This window comes from Phalaenopsis equestris, unplaced genomic scaffold (assembly GCF_001263595.1).
Source record: "Phalaenopsis equestris unplaced genomic scaffold, ASM126359v1 Scaffold000039, whole genome shotgun sequence".
NCBI classification, from domain to species: Eukaryota; Viridiplantae; Streptophyta; class Magnoliopsida; order Asparagales; family Orchidaceae; genus Phalaenopsis; species Phalaenopsis equestris.
Genome location: NW_018164481.1, coordinates 16,692 through 24,822, shown reverse-complemented (window position 1 = coordinate 24,822; position 8,131 = coordinate 16,692).

Sequence of the window (8,131 nt, the reverse complement as noted above, 5' to 3'; positions counted from 1 at the left end):
GTGAACAGTGTGTTCGTGTTCGACTTGATTTAAATATTCGTGTTCGTATTTGGCTCGTGTTCGGCTCGAAATTGGCTCATAAAAATTAAATTGAAAAAAATAAATATAAAGTGTGAGATTCGAACCTGGATCCAATATATATAAAAGAAAACACTAATCACATTGCCACACGAGATGTTATGATTTAAATTTAGATATAAATATATATAAAATATAATTATATAAATAATTATATATATATTTTTAATTTCAAGCTAAAACGAGCCGAACACAAGCCAACAAAAAGTTGTTCGTGTTCGGCTCGTTTACTTAACGAACGAGCCGAACACGAGCTACTTAACGAGCCAAACACGAGCTGTTCGCGAACAGTGAGCTTTTTTGACAGCCCTAGTCTAAGAAACCAAAACTACCAAAATCTTAGAAATTCCGTCAAGTGAATGCTGAAACCATTGTGGAAGACGAACATTAGCACATCAAATACTAAAATAAGGGTACTCATGTTTTTCTAATTCTCAGCCTCAAGCACACAAGAATGCACATACTCTAAGTAGCTACTCTCCGCCGTGCATCTCCGCTTGCATGTTTCTTCTCTTGGTTCACTCCTTGTCTCTTCAAGGCCAAACTTGCTCAGCTTTGATTGAACTTGATCTCACTCGCCAACATGCACAATTTCCTTTATCTCCAACTCAATTTCTCCCTCTCGCTCAATTTTTATGTTTCTTGCTCTCTATTTTGCTCCTTTCACTTCCCCTTTTGCTTGCCTCCCTTATAATGAACAAAGGGATCCACCTGGCTCACTTCACTCCCACTCCACTCCGCTTCACCTCGCCCCTTACTCTTCCCCTCGTTCACCATTTCTCTAAAAAATGAAACGGGCACTAGTAATTTCCCTTTTATTTATTTAATTACGGGACATCACAAATGCAACAAAGAGACGATGATATTAACCCCAAACAAAACAAAAAACAATGAAAAAAGAAATGGAATGAGACAAGCAAGGTGTGTGGGGAACAGGAGGGAATGAGCGAGAGCGAGCACAATTGCATGGTGCAGGGAGACGACAAATAGTGTCAATTAACTTTGTGGACAAGACAACAACAGACATTATAGATGAAACGACAGCGAAGGTAGCAAAGGTTGAGGTATCGAGCTTTACAGATGAGACCTGCGTGAGTTTTGTTAACAATTACAATTGAGATTGAGAAGGAGAAGAGAAAGAAAAGAGACAAAGAAAAGTGATTAGGATTTCAGTCACCTCAATTACCTCATTACAAGAGCATAGATATATACAATAAGTAAAAAGACTAAACTACCCTTAAGTAGGGTAAAATAATAGAAATACAAAGCTATAATATCTAACATCCCCCCTCAAACTCATGATGCATCAAGGGGAATCATCGAGAGTTTGCTAGCTAAAAAATAAAAGCGTTGAGTGGAATGTAATTTCATAAACACATTAGCAAGTTATATGGAGGAAGAAATATAGGGTAAGGTGATGGTGTCATGTTGAAAGTGATGAGTGAAATGACAATCAATTTCAATATGTTTGGTGCTCTCATGGAAGACTGAGTTGCTGGCAATTTGTATAACACTCTTGTTATCTATAACAATACATAGGAGTTGGGCTAGAGAAATAGACACCCATATCAACAAGTAACCAGTGCAACCAAACAATTTCTGCAGTGGATGCCATGACACGATACTCAGCTTCGGTAAAAGAGCGAGAGACAACTGTTTGCTTCTTACTCTTCAAAGAAATGAGAGAATCTCCTAGAAAAATACAAAATCATGTGATAAACTTACGATTGGTGGAATCACCACCCCAATCAACATCTGAGTAGGCACGTAATTTCAAGGAAGAAGATGCAAGAAAGAGAAGACTCTGAAATTGAGTGCCCCGAAGATAACGAAGAATGCGAAGAATAGCTGCCCAATGAACTATAGTAGGAGAGGCAACAAACTGACTGACAACATGTACTGCATAAGAAATATCAGGTCTAGTGATGGTAAGATATATCAAGCTGTCAACAAGTGTACGATACAAAGTGAGATTGGACAAAGGAGCACCATTATAAGAGATATAATGAACATTAAGCTCAAGAGGAGTAGTAGTTGTCTGAGTATCAGAGAGATGAGCTTGTTCAAGGATGGTGTCGATATACTTAGATTGGGAAAGAAGATAACCTCTAGAAGAATGAGACACTTCAATCCTTAAGAGATATCGAAGAGAACCCAAATCTTTCATCTCAAACTGTTAAGCTAATTGTAATTTCAACTCTACAATCTCATTATCATCATCTCAGTAATAATCACGTCATCAACATCTAGAGAGAGTATGATATGACCATGGGAGGCACTCTTGAGAAACAAGGCAGTGTTATGTGAGCTAGAATGAAAACCAAGCGATGCAATCACAATAGAAAACTTTTTAAACCAAGCTCGAGGTGCTTGTTTAAGGTCGTAGAGAGTTTTCTTTAATTTAAAAACTTCATCGTAATTATGAGAGACACCTAGTGGAGGCACCATGTAAACTTTCTCATGAAAATCACCTTTTACGAATACATTTTTAACATCCAGTTAAGAGATATGCACTGATGATTAGATGCGACTGCAATAAGAGTACCAATAGTAGTCATTTTGGCAACATGAGCAAATGTTTCTTCATAATTTAGACCATATTGTTGAGAAAGCCCCTTAGCAACCAAATGAGCTTTATATCGCTCATTTGATCCATCAAACTTGGTTTTGATTTTCTACACCCAACGAGAACCAATTGCATGTTTTCCAAGAGGAAGACAGAAAAGGACCCAAGTATCTGTCTTGCGCAAAGCAGAGAGTTCTTCTACCATAGCTTTCTGCTAAAGAGGATCAAGAACAGCCTCTTGATAGGAAGAAGGCTTAGACAAATTGTGAATGGAGGTTAAAAGTTAATTAAAAAGGAAGCAAAAGAAGTAGAATAAGTGGAGTAAATAAAATCTGACAGTTTAGTAGACTTACAATCACGTTGAGGGTACCGAGGAAGAGGAGGATCCACAATCACAGAAGATCCTTAGGGAGCAGTAGGGATAGGGGGAGCATCGGGATCTGCAGAACTCCCAGTGTCAACCTTGCAAAGCTTAAAATGAAGATTATTTGGATGATGAATCACATTATGAGGTTCAATATCTATATCTGTGTGAAAAGGATCAATTAGGATAAGATCAGACTTTGTAAAGCTATAAGAAAAAGGAGGAATGGAGTAAAATGGTATATGCTCAAGAAATACAACATGACGTGAGACAAAAAATTTTTTTGAGTGAAATTTGAGTGACAGGATCATAACAACGATACCCTTTTTGACCGTCATCATAACCAAGAAATACACAGAATGTAGAACGTGAAGACAATTTATTACGTTGTACATGAAGAAGAAGAACAAAGAAAGTAGAAGCAAAAACTCTCAAAATGAAATAATCAGGAACAAGACCATATAGTTTTTCAAAGGGAGACAAACTCAGAGTAACAGAAGATGGAATTCTGTTAATAATATAGACTGAAGTAAGAATAATTTCCCCCCAAAATTCACTTGAAACAAAGCCAGACAAAAGAAGAGAACAAGTTGTTTCAACAATGTGACGATGTTTCCTTTCAGCAACTCCATTTTGTTCAGGAGTGTCAGTAAAAGAAGTTTGAAGAAAAGTTCTATCAGATGCAAGTAATTCAGTAGAGATATATTCACCTCCCATATCACATTGAAAACACTTAATAATAGCATTATGTTGAGTTTTGACAAATGCACGAAGCATAATATAAACAGTAAAAATTTCAAAATGATTTTTCATAAGATAAATCCAACAGCAACGAATATAGTCATCAATGACCAAGACATAATATCTAGATCCACATTTGATAACAACAGGTGATGAACCCTATACATCTAAATGAACCAAGTTATAAGGTGCAACAAAAAGTGAAACACTTTTAGAAAAGGTGCAGCAGAAAATTTAGCAAGTTTATAACCACAACAATCAGAAATATCACTAGTTTTTAACTATCCCAAAACTCTTGTAGAAACTAAATATTTTATATGAGAAGAAGAGACATGTCCAAGGCAAGAGTGCCATAGATAAAATTTAGAAGATGATGAACACAAACTAAACGATGACAAGTCAACACTGGAAGCTGCAATATCTGGAACTCTTAGCTCATCCAGAATATAAAGTCCACATTGCCTACGGCCTGTCCCAATAAGCCTCATGGATTGTGAATCATGCACATAAAAAAAGTGGAAGAAAGTAAAACTGAGAAATCAAAATCAAACAATTGCCAACAGAAAGAATTTTCAAAGTATAATTGGGGATATAGTAAACATTTGAAAGGGATAAATGTGATGTGCATATAGATCCAATGCCTGCTAATGGCATATGAGTGTCATCAACAGTAATGACTGATACAGATGATGCAGGATGTAAGGATACAAATGATGTAAAATCATATGACATGTGATGAGAGGCTTTAGAGTCAAGAATCTAAATGGAAGAAGATATACCTGATGAGCTAGAAGATGACAACCCTATATTTGAGGAGACAAACATGACATGTGGTTGAGGCAAGAAACTTTTGAAACTGCTTAGCAAGCACATCTACTGTAGGACCCGAAGAATATGCATGTCCAACACAAAGAGAGTCTATCAGAGGAACAACAACTGCAACATTTGATGTTGGAGTCTTGAAGCTTCGTGGGGGCAACAGATTAAGTTAATGTGTCTACTGTTATTTGTTCAACTTTAGACATTGAGCTTTCCAATAACCCATTTGCTTACAAAAGCTACATTCATCAAAACCAACATTTCCATGAGATTTACTTTTATTATGAGTAGCTACGAAAACGACAGATTAAGAGTGGGGAGGATCCCTTTCTTAGATTGAAACTTGAGATGAATCTCTTCAACTAATAACTCATTAACCACCGAGTCAACTATTGGAAGAGGATTGTGATGTAAAATTTTTCCACGAAGCCCTTCAAAATCACCTCGAAGAGCCATAAAAAATTGAAGCAAACGCTGTTCTTCTCTACGATCAGTGTATGGTTTAAAAGCTCGTAATTCTGCAAATTTAGTAAGAGATAACTGCTCTCAAAGATTAGTCAAGTCAGAATAAAATTCTTGGATGCTCATGTTGTTTTGTTGAAGAGCACAAATATCTATCTTTAATTAATATTGTTTTGCAAAATTTGACTACACATATAATCTTTCCAGATGATTCCAAACTTTTTTGGCAGCTTTATATTTTGCTAATTAGACATCAATTGATTGTGAAACCAAGTTATTGATCAAAGTGATTATTTTTGAATTATTTTATTCCCATACTTCCAACATTTCTTCATATTTTCCATCATTTTCATATATAAGCTTAACAGATGTTCCAAAAACATAACCCCACATTCTTTTACCCTAAAAAATTCTTCAATAAATAACTCAAATAGAAGTAATGTTGTCCATTTAATTGCACACTAATAGACTGAAGAGAATCATTTTTTTCACCAGTCATTGCTACGGTACAAAGAAGAAAATAAAGGAAAGGAAGATCAAATATCAATAACACAATAGATTACCCAAAAAACTGCAATTAGATGCAAATGATGCTGAAAATTGGGTCATCTTTGTCTTCTCCTTGCCAAACCACGACCACAGTCGATAAAGTGGTCTCTGGTGACTGCGGTGGAGAGGCGCAATAGAGACGATAAAAAGAATCACAGGCTTCAGCGTTGTGAGGGAAAGATCAGATATTTCAGTGGTTTCTTTGATTTGCGGCAAGGAGAAGCAGCAATCGCGAACAGGATCGACAAGGGCAATCGATCATGAAGAAGAGTGTGGTATCAAATATAGAGTCACGCAGATGGCATTGAGGAGCACAAAACAACATAAGGCAAGGGCTTCATACGGCAATGCCTTCAGCTGGAGTTTCTACGTTCGATCTCAAGTGGGTCGCGAGAGAGGAAAAAATCAGAAGTTTCGAAGGGCTTAATACGTTACAGTTCCGTTGATACAATTTTTACTGGATTAGAACTGCTCTAATACCTTGTTAACAATGGTAATTGAGATTTAGAAGGAGAAGAGAAAGAGAAGAGATAAAGTAAAGTTGTTGGGGTTTCAATCACCTCAATTCTACCCTTAAATAGGGTAAAATAATAGAAATACAAAACTATAATATTTAACAAGTTTCACAAAAGCATGAAGCAACAACAATTTCTATTGTATGAATGGAGTCGAGTATGAGTTCAGCACCTATCTTCAACATTGAAGGGAATGTCTTGAAATGCAAAGGGAAGAGAAGAGAATTCTTTGTAGAAAAAATGTTTATTATCCTCTTCAAACGAGATGGATTTAGAGGCAATCGAGAATCATTGTTCCAACAGTGAAATTGTGGTCTTCTTTTCCAAAGAAATTGATTGTTCATGGTTAGATCAGATTCAGAGATGATCAAAAGCCATTTTTCTGATGGCAGGTCTTCAATCTTTTATTAAAAAAGGCATTGATTGTCCTCATTAGACAAACCGAGTTTGGAGGCAAGCAAGGTAGTTGCTCCAACGATGAGACTATAATTTTTCCTTAGAAAAGACATTGATTGTCCTTATTGGACGAATGAAGTTTAAAGGCAAACAAGGTCATAGTACCTATAACAAATGATACTAGAACTAGTTAGGAACTCAATCGGAATGCAAAAAAATAAACTTCTATTAATATTGAAATAGGATTATAGCACGAAACAAACCGAAAGGAGAAATATAATAACAACTAATCACTGACTACACCAGAAAGATAATATTTGAAGGTGGTGATAGTGTCGACAAAAGGGTAAGGGAAAAAGGCATTGACAAAAGGGTAAAAAGAAAGGTTGAGGCTGGGGAAAGCTAGAAAAGTGTTGGTGGATGAAGAACTAGGAAAACAGCAAGAAGGTCGATTGTAGACGGGTTGACTGGGTACATGGGGAGAGGTGGCGAGGGTTGTACACCAAGTTACAGTTAAGGAAAGGTGGCGGCTGGGTAGCGGGATGTGGCAAGGTGGCGGCTGGGTGGCTGGATGTGGCAGGGAGACTGGCTGTAAGGAATAGTGGAAAGAGTACTGTAAGGAAAAGTGATTGGGAAGGTGCGACAGATGCTGGAAGAGGTTGTCGAGAGGTCTGGTGGGGACAGCAGGCAGCTGGAAGGTTTAGGGAGGTTTGAGGAGAGGAGATTAGGAAGGCTACAACACTCCTCATAGCAGAATACAGTCGAAACACCAACAATCTTTGGATACAACCCTAGCAGGGAGAGAACACTCTAAGAAAAATTTTGAAACAAAACCTAAACCCTACATCCAAAAAATAACAATTTATACTCCCATATGGACCAAAAAGGGAAAGGAACACAAAAGGAATCTCCTACCCAAAAGGGGTGGGGCGGCAGTCAAAATTAAGAAAACAACAATTAAAGACTTCCCATATGGAGAAAGGTACGTAAGGAAATAGGAGGGGCGGTAGTCCCGCCCCGTACAAATCCTGCTCGGTCCACTGGATCTGTCTTAAGCTTGCAGGATTTGTTGTCAGTCAGTTTAGCCGACTGACTCCCCTAGCCCCATGTCAGTCTCCCACAGTTGGGGAAGCTTCAACCTCATTCATAAAAGCTTCTAGCTCGTCGAAGTACAGCGTCTGGTCGGCGACATTGAACATTGCTGAAAAATTGTAGTACTATGGCAAGTCGATCTTGTAAGCATTGTCACTCAGCTTCTAAAGTACTCTGAAAGATACATCTGTTCTGGGCCTAAACTTCCCAAATACTCCAACAAATAATCTTTCCTTCTTAAACAAAATCTATACTTGGTTACCTTTCTAGAATGTTACTTTCTTCCTGGATTTATTTTTTTGTCTGATATTCAAAGTTCTGCTTAAAAATCTATTTTCCAACCTCTTCATGGAGTTTTTAAATCTCGTGAGCTCATTCTCCGGCGTCCTCGCTAACTTCCGAAGTTGGCAGGAGTGGCACCAACTCCAGTGGTGTGAGCATACACAATCTCACATGAGGTGTGTCCTATAGTTTGGCTGATGAATCGATTGCAGGAGAACTCGGCTTGGGCTAAAATAAGATTGTCGGCACTATTTTTGGTGTGGGGTT